This window comes from Passer domesticus, chromosome 8 (genome assembly GCF_036417665.1).
Source record: "Passer domesticus isolate bPasDom1 chromosome 8, bPasDom1.hap1, whole genome shotgun sequence".
NCBI lineage: Eukaryota > Metazoa > Chordata > Aves > Passeriformes > Passeridae > Passer > Passer domesticus.
The window spans coordinates 49,254,120-49,270,255 of record NC_087481.1 but is presented as its reverse complement, the minus strand read 5'-3'; the positions used below and the strand labels follow the sequence as shown (position 1 = coordinate 49,270,255).

Sequence of the window (16,136 nt, the reverse complement as noted above, 5' to 3'; positions counted from 1 at the left end):
GCAGTGGGAGAGTCCTGCCTCAGCCACAGGAGTGTGACAGGTGGAACAGCAGCAGGGAGCAAATGCACAGCTCAAGCACAAGGGTGAGGGGCTTTCCATGTTATCCAGGAGCACAGAGCAGGGACAAGGTGGCTGCCAGCAGCTGGGAATGACTGTGGGGTTGGGATCTCTGTGTCTCACCCCTCCCAACTCCAGCTGCAAGGGAGGATGATCACCTTCCCTGCTGGAGCACCAAAAAGCTCCCTTGGGGAGGCCCAGAAGAGGATCACAGCCAAAGGGCTCACACCAAGTACCACCAAGGAGCAGCACTGGGCCCTGTTGTGGGGTGTGATGGGCAAGGAGGGGAGGGAAACAGAGAGGCAGTGCTGTAAGAATCTCATTTTCCCTGCAAGCTGGGGAGGCACTGGATAGTGATGACATGCCTGTCTGGATTAGTGGGCAGGGAGTCAGGGTCATATTTGGAGCAGAAGCAGAAATGCTCTTGAGAAGTGTACTCAGGAATGCTATTCTCCCTCTCATGTCTCTTACACATGGAATATATGAAGCCCAGAGTCAAACAACCCACAAAAAGCTCTTCTTACCTCTTTGCTCTCCTTCATCTGCTCTAGCAAAGGTCCTCTGGTTCCCATGTTGCTCAGGGTTGATGCCATGTTAACTGATTTCCTTCTGCTCTTCTCACCAGACAAAGTGCTTAACTGCTGCTTAGGAGGTAGATTCAGGTTTCCAGATGTTTTTTTGTTATGCTCACTTATTTTCTACTTATTCAAAACAAAACACTGCATTTGCCCATCAAATCTTTCCTCTGACCAGATACTTCCTTCACTTCCCAGAGCTCTGTGGGCTCACAGAGTGCAACAGACACTAGAAATTTGGTAAGAGGCTGCTCAGAGTTTCTGCATTTCTGATGCTGTGTTGAGTCATCTCAGCAAACATAATGATAACAACACTGTGAACACAAAAGTGCCCCCTCAAAAGCCTTGTATTAATCATTTCTACTGTCAGGAATACCATTTTAATCCTTTCTACCCCTACAGAGATGCCAGACTTGCAAGCCCCTCTAAAAAAGAGATAATATCACAGTTTAAACATCTTATTAAAGATAAATGAAGGGTGATGAGTATAAACAACTCATTTAGTGAAAAGACCAGCACAAAAAGTTGACAAGCTGGAAAGGAATTGAAAAGTTTAATTTGTCAGGATGTCTGGTGATAAGTCCTTGAGATGCAGCATCTTTTATTCAAGGATGCTTCAAAAAGTGGTTTGGCTCTAGGAATATTAAATGTTACTCAAATTGTACAGGAAAGACCTACACTGTTTAAATTAACACCATAACACTAAAAATCTCTATCCACCTGTTATTTCTTCTGTCAGTGCTCATACTTCTGCATTCAGTAGAGGACATTGAAATGTAGAGACAACCAGGAGAATCAATTTGAATAAATATTTTAAGTGAAGTTATTAAACTGTAATAAAATCCTGAGTGGACACTCTTGGAAGCAGAATGTCTGACTTTCACTTTAGCTTTTTTTTTTTTGTAAAAAGTTAGGTAGTTTTTTGTTTTTGTTTTTTTTTAAGGGTTTGGATATTTGATTGAGCATTAATCAGAAAATATCCAAAGGAAACTTTCTAGAGGAAATCCCTATTTCTCATTGCTAATTTTTTTTTTTAACAAACTTTATTATTTGGTCTCAGATTATCTGTCAGAGTTCTGGGGTTTGTTCAGAACAAGTTCGCAAACAGAGTTTGTTATTGGTAATACATTTGTGCATAATTCATATGTATTTTGAAATTCACCAGTTTCCAGATGGATGGTCAGCACCACCCTGTTCTGAACAAATTGTGCTATTCCATTGCAAGCACTCCTCTGCTGCATTGATTCTAGTTTGATTTGGATTGAGAATTTCCTGATGGAAACTAAACATGTAATAACACAGTCTTGCAATAGTAATTTTTCTGATAAAAATCTCTCCTTCCAGAAGCAGCAAAGAAAACGAAGTACTGCAGCAAATGAACCATGCAAAATTATTTGCTCCTCCACAATGATGACAGGAAGCATTTAAAACAGCTTTAAATTGTTTCTTGTATGGGCATAATGGCACATGGGGCAATTACTCCAGTCTGAGGTCTCCTTTGAGGCTGTATTATTTATTATTATTTACAGATTTGGGTAGCATCTCTTTCTGTGGTGGTTAGGTGCTTATTTGCTCATTAAAGTTAATAAATTACATTCACTTAGCAATAACTGCCCGCAATGCTTGCAATTATAGACACAGACATTTCATCAGATTGAATAGAAAAGCACATCAAGCCAATAATTAGGCTAAACCTTAAACTCAGCATCCTATCTACAAAGTCTTGATAGACTCAAATGTTGTCAGAGAACTTGAGAACACAGAGCTGCAGCTCGCTGGCTGCTGGACTCAGCGTTTCATGCTGGCTGGGATAGCAAGCTTAGAGCTGAACCAGCAGGGGCAGTGTTATGCCTTAAATAACAAGTCTAGACCCAGACTAAAAGGCTTTTTTCTTACATTACAACTCATCAGGGACCCCACTGGGTCTAATGTGGTTTTGTGCAGGAAACCAGATATCCTCCAATCTGAAGGTTCGGATATCCTGGTTTGAAACCAGGATACCAGGTATCCTCCAGTCTTTGTAGGTTACAGACTTCACTTTACATAAATGGATCAAACCACAGAACACCCTTAACTTCTGCTGCCTACAGCCTTAAAGTCCTTGGCAGAGATGTTGAGGCCCTTCTGAGAATCTGAACCAATGTTCTCACCCACCAAAAATGTGGATTTAACAGAAATGAGATGCCGGATCAAGCACAGAAGCCCTGAGGCACTTCTGTGAGGCAGGTAAAGGGTCCTTTGAGAACATTGTAAGGAATAAGCTAAAATCAAAGTCTTCCTCCTTGGAAATCCAGTTGAGCAGTCCCAGAACCAACCCAGAAGGCCACGCAGCAGACAAGTGATGGATTTGGCCTCAGGCCACACAAACACTCTTGCATGACAGGCTGTGGCAAGAAGTTATCTCCTCCCCTCCTTTTGAGAAGCAAAGCACTTAAAAATTTATTAAGCTATAAAGTGAGCAGAAAGGACAGTCTACTGATCAGGAAACTCACCTGGGAATGAAAAATCCTGGGTAGCACACCATGCTTTAAGGTCCTTGGAAGGAAAATTGTTTAAGAGAAATCCTTAGACAACTGCATCTGAGGCTATCCAGGGTCTTCAGGTCTATGAAAGATTTATTAATGCAAAAGCTGTCAAAACATCACGATGAAAATGAACGCCAACTAAATAATTCACCACATATATTTTCCTGCTAATTAAAGATTATAATCAAAAGTGGTAATGATTTTTGCAATCATGAGTTAAGTGTGTGGAAGGAAAAAGAACTCTCAAAGGATTTTTATTGGAATCAGTTCTAGGGTGTTGAAATAAGGTTGAAAGAAACAGAACATAAACAAGTGTTAATTAATCGGGCATGCTGATAGCTCAGTATCTGCATTTTCATAAAATTCCAGGCAGCTCTGTCATTCCCTGTGCAAAAGCTCCTTCATACACCATGTGACCCCAAGTAAATTTTGTCTTACTTTATGAGTTTCTGTCCTGGCTTGTAAAATATGCATGTATTCTATTTTGCCATCTGTTGGGGGTTGGGCAGTTTTTTCTTATCTCTTTCAGGAACAATGACACTGCCCGGAAGACAATGTCCTGCTAATGGGCTATATAATGTCCTGGCTTGTAAAATAAGCATGTATTCTTTTTTGCCATCTGTTGGGGGTTAGGCAGTTTTTATCTCTTTCAAGAACAATGACACTGCCAGGAAGACAATGTCCTGCTAATGAGCTATTGAATTACTCACTGTAGCTGGTAAGATTAGTTACATCATCCCATTGGGAGATGCTCCACCCAGAGGGAGGAGCCAAGCATCCCTGCCACTATAAAACAAGCACTTCTGAGACCACAGACAGCCTTCTTCGCTGGATTTCCGAAAAGAATCAGGAACTGAGGCCCAGCTGCTCCTTCGCCGCATCTTCAGAAAGGATCTACACCCTTCTGCAGATCGCCGCTCCAGGAGGAGCAGCCACCATTTGGCTAGACTGCTGTCAGCACCCTGACTTCTCAGGGTGCCAGGTTTTTCTCACTCTGCCAGTGGTTGTTTTGCTTGTGTTAAATTACATTGTTAATTTTTTTTTTTTTTTTTCTTCCAGTAAAGAACTGTTATTCCCGTTTCCCATATCTTTGCCTAAGAGCCTTTTTTTTAATTCTGAAGTTGTGATAATTCGGAGGGAGGGGGTTTACCTTCTCCATTTCACAGGAGGCTTTTGCCTTCCTTCACAGGCTCCTGTCTTTTCAAACCAAGACAGTTTCCAAAGCTGGAAAAGGATCTGATCCTAAATCAAGACATTCAAGGCTAATAATACTTTTTAACAGCAATCCAGTTTAAAATGAAAATAAATAAAATATTTCTTTGATTGTCTGAAGTGGTATCTAGCTACCAAAGAAAGGGCTGCTCTTTTGATTTAACTAAACATACCATCACCCTACAAAATAGCCTTGTAAGAGAAGGGCAAGGTCAGAGGAAGCTTAAAAAGAAAAGGTATGTCTGTCCTTATCTTTGGCAGAGTCTGTTGGAGTAATTGCAACAAGTGGCCATGAAGAAAACAATGGGGCTGTTAATAATTGCAGTGATTCACTCCTGAATTCCTCCTAAGATATAACCTGGCAATAGCACAAAGAAGTATCTGTAGGTACCAGGTGTAATCCATGATGAAATCCTGTGTGCTCCACAGAAGGAGGTAGAACATTCTCTCTCCTTTGAACCTATAAGCAAGTCTATTGTGAAAGGCAGCACTGCAATTCAGCTCACTTAAGAATGTGTCAAAAGGATCCTGATGCACTTGATGTGTTATGATAGTTAATGATTTTTGGCTTTAAAACTGAGTGAAATGTATTTTATCTGTCTGTACCTATATGCTTCATGCAAGATAAAGATGTCCATGCAGGAGGGAGAGATAACATCAGTTCACATTTATAGAGAAAAATCACAAGTCCCCTCAGGGATCCAAACTCATATCCCCTTGTGGCCCCTTAGCCCACCCAGGTCCCCATTTGTCCTGGCGTCCTGCCTGGCAATGCACACAACTCCTTGTTTGTGTAGACCCTGACTCTGAAGGACAACCACACTCTCCATGAGACAGAATTTTCCAAAACTCTTGCACCTACAGCTAAGAGGGAATTGTATGTATCCAGAGCAGTTACCCAAGTGGTCCTTGGAACATAAACACAAACAGTGGTTTCAGCCTCCTGTGCTTGCAAACATCTTCCGGCACCTCCAGACCCAAAGGCACAAGTCCCTATACAGAAGGGAAGCATCACACAGAGAAAAACAAAAAGCCAGATAACTTGTTTTGTTGTACTGTTTTCTATACTATTTTTCCTACTGTTTACAAATAGAGAGATTTAGAAGAGTACTTAAGGTTAGTCTGTATGTGATTAAAAGATTATGAAGAAGTCGTATAAAACAAGCTATGTAAAGTCCTAATGAAAGGAAATTCAAAAATTCATCTTGTCAGAAGGAATATGGGAAAACAATACCTGATATCTTCTCTAGCTTTTTGCTTGGTTTGTGTTTGATTGAGAAAAGAAAAATTGTTTTACATGAAGGAAATTATAATTTATTGTTCTGCAAAAGTATTTCCTTCTAAGTCATTCAAGACAAACTGCAATTGAAATGCTAAATAAAGTGGAAGAAGAAATAATTAAAATTAGCAGAATGAAAAAAATGTTGAACTACAGTTTTACTGTATGTTTTAAGCTTACTTATCAATTAGTAGTTTAGAACCAGAATGCATCAAATAGGAAATGTTTCTTGCTAAAAATCAATGAAATGGCATGCACTATGTCAAAGTAAGATATTTTTCAGGTGTTTGAATATCTCTATATCTAAAAGTTTAAAATGGACCTGATCTGAATGTGTTAGAGATTGACTTCCCTATTTCAAGAAGCTAGTGTCCTCATCTCTACCCATGTGAAATGAATACAAATCACTGCTGAGAAAACAGATTTTCAAAATGCTTTGGGAGAAAAACTGTTCTGGAAAGGATCTCAAGATGTCACTAGGTCATTAAGGCAAGTTCAAATCTACTTGAATTATGCCTTACTAATGTTTGTCCTACTTAAAAATGTTCTCAGTAAAGTTTCGGTGATGGAATTAATCAATAATAATGGCAGAAGGACGGGGAAAGTTTACTAATTTTCATTATGGCCTAATTGTTTTGAAACATTAATAATTTTATTGCCTATAATCTTGATGGAAAGATGCACCCAGGGAATTTCTAGAAGATATTAATTGTGTTTTCATCGCACCGATGCACTGATTTGCAGAGGTGAAACGGTCTCTCAGTTTCAATGATGAAAACCTGATTTATTTCCTGATTAGTCCTGATTCCTCTCACTGTGATATTAAAGGCACAGTGTGGTGTTGGCAGGCCATTCCTTCCTGAGGCACAATCTCCTTGCATCAGCCTCAAGTCAAAAGATCAGGAAAGGATCCTGCCAACCCACAAAGGTCTGAGTTACAGAACCTGCAACAGGAACATCCCACAATGCCATAAAAGAGAGTGACAGCAGTTCCTCCCTGCCAAGCCTGCCTCATCTCTGCATCCCTTGTACACACTGGCAGTCCCATTCACACCGGCTGGGCTGCAGAATCAGTGCCACAGCAAAAACAGCTTCTAAGGCATTTTGTGAGCAAGGAAGACATGCCTAACCCTTCACTCATTCCACAGGAAAAGGCAGCAAGTACTTTCCTTCATGTGATTCATTTGGGTGTTCAGGGTGAGACATTTCCAGGGTCAGATTATTTTATCTTAACTGAGGATCAGTATTTGCAGGTTAAATGAGATTTACTGTCACCTAGTAAAAACAGAAGGTTGAAGGAAAAAAAATCTCAGCATGGAGGCTGATTGCACTGATGCCATTGGTAGTTAGGGTGTTCTCAAACCCACTACAGAGTTGCAATTACACATTTCCATTTAATAGTCTTTAAAAATACTATCATGATGTGTATGTGTGGGAGCACTGGTGCCTGCACAAATGTTGTTCTGCTGCCATTCACCTTCACATAGGTATATTTATTTAAAGGGGGTCTTTTATATTTTTAATGATTGGGTGAGGATTTTTTTTTCCTGGGAAGTAGCTTTTAGGAAGTTGCAAATTGCCCAGTTCCTTGACTGAATTGTAAATGTTTTCCCACTTCTATTCAGAGAACCATTTTCTGCCTGCTCTGCTGCTGCCTTCAGAGCATTTTCCTTGACATGGCTGGGACTTACTCTCTTCCTGACACCAGCAGTATTTTTTTGCTTTCTCAAGAGGAAGGTGCTGATCAAATTCCATTGTCCAAGACTTTGCCCCTTTTCACCCTCAGTGCACCCTCCCAGCATCCCACAGATCTTTAACTCAAAGGAATCCACCTCCTTCAGGGAAGAGGGATTCTTTTTTTCCACTTTTCTACCAGATGAAAGTTGAGGGCAGGTCTTTGAGGATGACAGAGGAGGTTAGGTGAGAGAGGCTGCAATCAGGGAGTAAAGTTGTTAGAGAGGAGTGAGTTAAGGAAAATCTTAACATTTCATGACTGTTTCTACATGTTCTAATATGTGTCTCTCTCCTCCTTCTCAAGCAGAAGCAGGCTGTGGTGGGACCTTCAGAAAGGAAGTCTCGTTCCCCCATCTGGAACTGGGTCACTGTAGTGACACACAGAAAGACACAGAGCTGGCTTTCATGGCCTGGAAACAGTTCATCTGAAATGCTTTTACTCTAATGCATAATGTTTTACTTAAAGCAGTTGTCCAGTGTTTTAATTACCTCTTTCATTACTTCCTAGGGAACTAACTTCAAGCCAAATCACATTCATTGAATTTAAATTGCTTGGATCTGAGAGGCCTTCTGTTCTGGGCTTTTCAGAGGTCTGCTACTGGCTGTGGAAGTTATCTGGTAAGAACAAATTGGGTGTGTTTCCCAGGAGCCATACCTTCAGATTGCTGTGGCTCTTTTACACTTGATCATTAGATGAAGGCAGCAGAATCAAATGTAGAATTCAGCTTGACATTTGTGTGTAAGCAAGGTCTTCAATACCGAGTCTGTCCATTGTAAATGGACGTTTCCTTTTGTTTTCATGAAGTCTCCTGTACCTTCATTCTCTCCTCAGCTACAGTCTCCACTCCAAATTGCTGTTGATCTCAAATCCCATCAGTGTGCATGGTTCCTCCTGAATGACAAGTGGTGGATGCTGAGTTTGAATTCAGTGGCTGCAAAAAGTGGAGAGAGATCTGTCTGAAGACAAAGTTTGGAGGGCACTTCAGTCTCGTTGCTGAAGTGATGGAATCTGGAGTGTCTAGAAACACATCAGCTTTTCAGCCATTCTACCACTCCAGATACCTACATGTCACACTTGTGTTAAACACAGCAACTGTGCAAGGGGACACCTCGTCTCAGGAAGGAGGAACAGTTTCTAATTTCCTTCATTCTCCTTGTTTTGCACTGATTTCCTTTTGGGCTTCATGCAAGGGAGCAGCAAAGAGAGTTTATAATCTGATTGAGGTAGGACCAGAGTCTCTTGCTTGATTTACAGAACAGTTCAGTCTGACCCCAGAGCTGGTCAGTTCAAACTCTACATTCAGAACATTATTGACAGAAAAGCATGTTTCTCATGTAGGCAGCTATTACTACCCAGTGCTATTACTACAGACAATGCTTAACCCAGCAAAAATCCCAGTGAGAAGATGGTTTAAAATGGCCAATTCCTTTGCAAAGGTATAAATCTCCAGCAATCAGTGGAGACATAAATTCATAAACATATACACACAGACAAATAATAATAAAAAAAATTTTAAAAAGCAAAGAGACTTCACTGTTTACCTGCACAAATAGTGAAAAAGGTGCCTGAAGGAAAGGACTTGTACTCATGTGATGTGATTGCAGAGAGAAGGAGCAGGAGGGTCAGAGGAGGCAGCAGGAGGTGTCAATTCCTCCTCCTCCTCCTCCTCCTCATAAAAGAAGGCAAAGCTGAAGTTCTCAGGAACAGTGAAAAGATTCTTGATGACTTTATAAGAAAAGTGAAAGAATAAATAAGTAAAAGTGCCACTGTCTTGAAAGGTTCTCAGGCAGCAGCCCCTGCTGCTTAACCTCATGCTATGCCATTAATATGGAAAGCTTGCAACACATCCTGTGGCACTCCACTGGCAGGATTCAACCTCCCAGCAGTCGGCCTCGTGCAGCCAAGGATCAGCTCTGTGATTCTGGGAGCTGACAAACATCCCCAGCCCAGCAGGAGTCCCTTTCTGAAGGAAGGGAGAGCAGCAGGGAGTGCAGGCTGCAGCAAGGCTGCCATCAGGAAGCACATGCCATCAGCTGCTGGCACGTGATGTCTGTAAGTGAGCTGGGATGCTGGTAATGGCTGTTCCTGTATCTCACATCCAGCAAAATAAGTGAGGTTTGGAGTAGATCTGAACCTCCTTGCGTGAGGCACACAGTGATTTAGGCAATTTTATTAATTTTTTTCAGGTATCCTACTCACAAGCAAAATTTGTGCCTTAAATCCAGTTTGTCTGTCAGCCACATGCATACTTGCAGATTTCAGGACTGCAATTCTGAGCGCTGGTGAAAAAAAAACCAACTTGGCTTACAGAACAATAACACCATCACCATTCAGTGGTAAATCATTACAAGAGGCTGACATGACCCTTCACTGGGTCATGTGTCTGAAATAAGGCATTAAACATTTCTCACTGTTCACTCAAGTTAAAAACAGAAAGAGAGAATGTAGAGGCTGAAGTTAAAAACAGCTGAAATCATTCTTAGTTTTGTAGACCCAGATCCACAGCAATGTAGGCACTTGGTTCTGATGAAATCATCTCTGTGATATGAGCGTGATGGACCATCTGTAGAGTTATGCTATCATGTCTGACGTGAATTCTTATACCTCTCCATGTGCAAACTGAAAGCCATGCTAGGGAAATAAAAAGTTCCCCTGTGGACTATAATGATAACAAAGAGAAGAGATTGGCCCAGAGGCACTTGCCCCTCCAAATGATTGCTCATTTGAAGTACTGCATTGATGGAGTTCCCTCATTCCCCCCTCAGAAACCTCAGGTCAGACCTTATTTTAGAAGGTGAATTGGAGGTTGCTTTAAAAGGTGAACTCTGGCATGACTATTTTCTGAAGCCTGAGAAAAGACAGGTTTGCAAACACTGCCATAGTGCTCTCTTAAGCAGAGACAGCTCTTTTGTTTCCCAAAAGCATAATGTGGTTGGTCTCCCTGAATGCAAGTTAAAACAGAAATCTAAACTAGCTCTGAGAGAAGAAATTGCATTAGTGTAATTAGAAGTGTTCAGAGATCCTTTTCTGGTTCTCTAGGTACATGAGAGGACAGAGCAGGAAACAGAAAGCAGAAAAATTCCTGCTTGCAGGATGCCACAAACAGGAGAGTGTTCAGCTTCTGGGTAATATGTTACATTGTTCCTTGAATAAGACAAAGGTGGAAGATGCTGTTCCTTTGCAAGGCAGCAGAGGAAAGCAGTGGCATGAATTTCCCTCCCTCCCTCCCTCCCTCCCTCTTTTAAATTTAAAGATATTTAATTGCATGCCAGCAAGAACCAGTTCAGTCAGACATTTCTCAAAAGAGCACAACTCCAAAGACTTACGTACAGATGGTATCTATCTCCTTAATATCACACCCTTGGAGATGAAAATTATTTGATTCTTTTTCATTTAAATTCCTTTCAAGAGGAATGTTGCCAGCTCCCATAGACCTAGTGTTTACTGAGAAATTAAAGTTGTCATTTTTAGTCTCTCAAATGTCAGTGAGACGTAAGGAAAAGGCTGGTTTGTTTACAGATATTTTTAGCATGATGGTGGAGAATAGCCAGCATTAAAAAGTTCATCTGTCCTACTCTTTCTCACATTGCATGATGAAAATTGAAATAAAATAGATTTATCTCCAGGAAGATATGTAAGATTTTGTCAAATGAGCACAGTATCTGGGTCATTAAGATGTTCTCAGTGACTGCTGGTGACAGCAAAAATTCATGAAGAATGCATGTGCTTTGAGCACATCCAGAGAGAGACGAGTCCATCCATTCAGTAATTGTGCTTTACAGTCTGCTGGAGCATGAACTGCCCTTTGCAGTGTCACAGAGACAAATCCCCTGCACAACCTCCACTGGATTATGCCAAGACATCTTAACATTGGAAACTCCAGCACAGATCATCAGCTCTCAATGACTGGCATAAGGAAAGGCATCTCTGAGCCTCAGAGACTGGCTAAATGCAGCCCTGCAACCCAAAGAAGCATCTGCCCATCCTTTTTGCAATCTGCATGCTGGGCTCCAGCTTCGATAATTTAACTGAATAAATATTTCATCAGCCATTTTTCTTAGAGGAAGGGTGACCTGTCCCAGCTCACAGAGAGGGCAGTGAAATATGACACTAATCTAAGCAAAGCAATTCTCTAGAAGCTGGGATGGGAGAGGGCACTAGCAGATAGGTTAAGAAGCTCATTAAGTCCTTATTCAGAATTTTACTTCCTTTTAAAAAAATACCATCAGAAGCTGCTTTTTAAGTCACTTGAAGGAAGAAATTTCAAGAGAAAAGCAAGACTGAAAGTGTATTATTCTGAAGGAATATTGGTAAATTTTGGTTCATTAATGCCTTATATTTTGAAGGACTGATATGCCTTTGAGAGTTGAGAGACAACCTGTGCACCAGAATCCTTCCATGTGCCAACCTAATGCAACAGTTTGACTGCATTCATCTACTACAAATGAGACTTTAGGTTTAAAAGTAAGAAAAATTATCATCCATGACAGAAACACCAGTCTGGAGTCCATGGACACAATCTCCTGCATTGATGGCTCTTACAGCAATCCAAAGATACCCAGGTGTGAGACATTACTATTCTATGTCCAGAAATTATTAAGAAACTATAGGATCCATCAGAAAAAAAAAAAGAGAAATGTTGCTTGCTGAACTGTAACAATTCAGGCTGTTTACCTTCCATCCTGAATCTTTCTTGGAGACCTGCCAGAATCTCTTGGTATCACAGTTACTCAAAATGTTTGTGTAGAGGAAAAGATATTGGAGTATAATGCACACAGTCCTTGCTTACAATACAAACAATATATGTTTCGTAAGCAAGGTTTCCTCATGATGATTGAATGATTAAACTAAGAGAAGAAGCAGATGTAACAGACATAAACATTATAAGTTTTAGAGGATGGGACATCCTGTGTTCACCCTGCCTTGTGGACTGGAGTCACTGTGATGAGATTGAAGGGTTTTCTCTTGCAAAGAAAAGATCCTGATCCAAGCAATGAGGAAACTGAAGGCTGAAGCAGCAATTCTCTTCAGGGGTAGTAGGTTTTTAGTTGCCTGGCAGATTGCAACATCCTTCCATCCAAGTGCATCTACGGGGAGAGATTTTCATGCAGTGCTTTCACATTCTACCTGCATTGTCTCTGTCTGGCTTTACCAGTAACTCCTGTATTAGCTATTTTTAGGGAACTCAGAGAAATTCCACTTAAAATGGGACTCTGATTTGTATTTACTCCACCTTCCTGCTGTGCTTCTGGATTCTGGGATTATTTGGCTGTCTTGATATCGACAAACAGTTTTGAATGCAACATTTCTCATTTTCATAAATAAGGATTTCCACAGATCTGGAAAGAGTTAGCTAATTAATCCTTATCAGGTATACTTGCTTGCTTGAACTGTATGTTGGGTACCTATTTACATACCTTGCACCTATAGATATATTTATATCTTTGAAGTCTTGGTCCCATGAGGGTGGTCCCCAGTTCTGCTGATTGAGCCCACTGTGAAATAGAGAAAAAACGTGGCAGAAGGAACTCTCCCTTCTGCAGGAAGAGAACAGTACAGAAAAATAGAGAAGGTTAGAGCTGCATCAGCAAAACTGAATACTAAATTTTCAAAACTTTTTCACTATGGCCATTTACACAGGACTGACTCCTTGCATAAAACATGAAGCTATCCTTACAACAGACTTCATAACACAGATATAGACAAAACCAAACTTATCTCCTTGTTCACTAGCAGAGATTAGTTTCAGCACAAAGACTGAAAGAATGCAGATCTCTTCACTAGGAACAGGAACTAGGAATTTTGCTGATCAGTGGGTTGGTTTTATTAACAATAACAATAAAAAATTATATTTTACTACAAGCAATTTATTATATATTATATATATAACATATAAATAATATTTAATAAAATGCATTATTAATATATTGTAATATATTATTATTGATATTACATCATATTTATTTTATTTTATTATGTTCATTATATTATATTATGCAACATATTTGTTGTTATTGTTACCATTATTAGTGGTGGTGGTGGTTGGTTGGTTTCTTTTCTCCTTTGTAAGTGAAAATGCATCAGGAAAAAGCAAAGGTGTGGGAAGACACAAGACAAGGGTTTGGTGAATGTTCTGCTTTCTTCCACCCATGATAAACAGGCAAGCTGACTGGGCAGGGCTTTGCTGAGTGAGAACCAAAGAGCTTTGGAGTCTTGGGTCGTGTGTGTAATTAAATGGTTCATCCAGACTGTGGTGATCTGTGCAGGCTCACGTTGCCTTGTCCAGTTTGGGATTTGTATTTCACACCAGTGTTGCACCAAGACTCTTTGGCAACTCTGCTTATACAAGGAATGCTGAGCAATAGTCCCTGTCCCTGGTTCTAGATCCTCTGGGAGGACTTTGGGAACATTATTGTTGATGTCTGTGGGAGCAGGATCATGTCCTGTGACCTTACCAAGTTTCCTATGCTTCTCATTCTCCCCTCATTTAAAAGCCAGTTATGAGACTTAACTCAAACTTTCCAAATAATTTCACTTTTAAATATAACCAAGCCTGGGAAAATTTCTTTTTACAATGGGAAATTTGTAAAAGTTTTATCTCTGCAGAAAAAAATACTGAAACAGGATGGTATAATGCAAGCTGTTATAAACCTTCACTCTAGTGTTTCTGTTAGCAACTGTTGTAATGATAAAAAATAAACCTGAGGAATTATTGTAAAGAGATATTTCCAGATACAAAGGGGGACATTACAAGGAAATAACTTCTATTTTTCATGTGTTGGGATTTGTGAAGCAAGAATATACATTTGTTAGACTGGTGGGAATGGATTTTTACTGGCTGAGATGAGATGTATGCACAGCACAGGGGTCCCTAGGAACAGGAGGAACAGAGAGGTTTTTTTCCATTGCTATGCATCTTGCTTGAATATGCAGCTGGCAGCATGCTGGGCAATTTCTAGGGCCATTGGTTGGGCACAAGGTAAAATTAAAGCCCTATTTTTCATCTCCAAACACTAAGATGTTCAGGTCCTTAGGGCACAACACTTTGACTAACATAAATAGCCTTGCAGATAACAGTCAGTGTTTCATCTCCTCCTGGGGAAATTCAATGGTTATTTGAGGAGCTTTTTTTCATTTTCTTTTGTTCTACTTTCAGGAGAAGGACCCAATCCTGCTGTAGCATTTGTTTAATATAACTCTTTTAAAGTGACTTCTTGCAGTTTTCATGTTTGTTTGAGATTTTAAAATGTTAAAGAAAACAGTGTAGAGCCTTTTATTCTCTTTGTCAGCATGAGAAAAAAAATCATTAGATTTAGAATTCTAAATGAGAAGATACATCAAAGAGAAAATAGGCCAGTAGTCTAAAGAAAAAGGATGTGATACTTACGTTTTTGGAAGGACGGTGGAAAAAACTAAAAACATTCCTCATACACAAACCCTTTAAGGCATTATGAATGGATCTTTAAAAATTCATCTGAATTGAATTCAGACTTTCAAATTCCAGCCTGAGGTGACTTGGATTTCTTCGTTAAGTACATTTAAACAAAACTCTTTTTATGTTCTCCTAAACTAACAAGAATGAGAAAAAAATATTAGAAATGTGAAATTGTGAATTCTTTTGACCCTCAAGGTCTTCAAATCTGTCTTTAAAGAAAATTTAGCTATTACTCTTCTCCAAAACTGAAGACTGAGAGAATGACAGGAGCTCCAAGAACAGTGACTTGGTACAAATGGATGACCTTTTCATCATTACTTTTTTTTCTTTCTGATTTGGACTTTCTTTTTCTCCAGGACCAAACAGAATGAAAGGAACTGAAACTGTTGATCTGGCCCTGTGAGCTCTCTTTCCCTGGGTTCCCACAGTACCTAGAGGGAATTTTGCACACTGGCTGCAGGCCACTGCAAAGTCCTGGGGCCCCCCAGGCAGTCAGGGCACCCCTCCTGCCCCACACAGCTGTGGTGGGATGGGGACCGGGGTGACAGCCACAAACTCCTGATCTCACATTTCCAAGCTACCAGTGTAGGCACTGAGTTCTGCTCCATGTCCCATCAAAGCTGCCAGCCTTCCCCTCTCCAAATAAGCAGCAGAACACTTTGACATGCTGCAGCAATGTGTGAAAAGCAAATTCTCCAAAGGACTCAAAGGGCCTGTTCATCATCTCAACGTGATTACTGCAGTCTAATCTCAGCCTGTGTCCTTCTGCCCAGGAGCAAAGCTTTATGATGGGATTTCCTGACCAGAAAAATTATGTCATCTAATTTTGAATGACAGACAGTCTTGTACTTCATCACAATGCCATGGCCAAAATCAAGAGCTCAGAGATAAAGAAAGGAGACATGGTGTCTGAAGAAGGGGATTTTTCTCAAATCTTGCTCTGCCTGCATCTCTCCATTAGCTACTGGGTCATACCCATGTGATGGACAGACCCAAAACAGACCTGATCTGGTTCAGAATTAGAAGCCAATGCTTCAAGGGTCTCCATAAAGCACATTCCCAGAGGGAGTTGGAAATCTACCAACAATTATCCTTCTGGTTCAAATCGAGGAGGAATGGTGACTTTGATGGGATTGCTGCTGGATCCAATTAAAATGTTTTCTCTGTTATCTAAATCTGATATTGTCCCTCCTTTTGTTACATACCAAAATGTCCACTGAATCTCACCAGTCCTGGATCCTTACTGGACAGTTTTCTCATCTGGAGCTAAGGCCTGGCAGTAGAAATGCAAGACAATTTGTTTAATTACCTTTGCCAG

General features: G+C 40.4%; 1 protein-coding gene across 21 annotated transcripts in view; it reads right to left on the bottom strand.

The window, feature by feature from the left end:
* Nucleotides 1–16,136, bottom strand: part of LOC135306802 (uncharacterized) — a 193,020-nt gene that overhangs the window by 88,816 nt on the left and 88,068 nt on the right. For 16 of the 21 annotated variants that reach the window (XR_010367570.1, XR_010367573.1, XR_010367569.1 and 13 more), the window contains 6 exons: nt 16,024–16,091; nt 14,771–14,952; nt 12,801–12,920; nt 5,268–8,314; nt 3,125–3,236; nt 582–698 (listed from right to left, as the gene is read on the bottom strand). The gene's annotated coding sequence lies outside the window, so the exon portion shown is untranslated. The remainder of the gene's footprint in view (nt 1–581; nt 699–3,124; nt 3,237–5,267; nt 8,315–12,800; nt 12,921–14,770; nt 14,953–16,023; nt 16,092–16,136) is intronic. The other 5 variants (XM_064431288.1, XM_064431292.1, XM_064431293.1 and 2 more) reach the window with 3 other exon arrangements.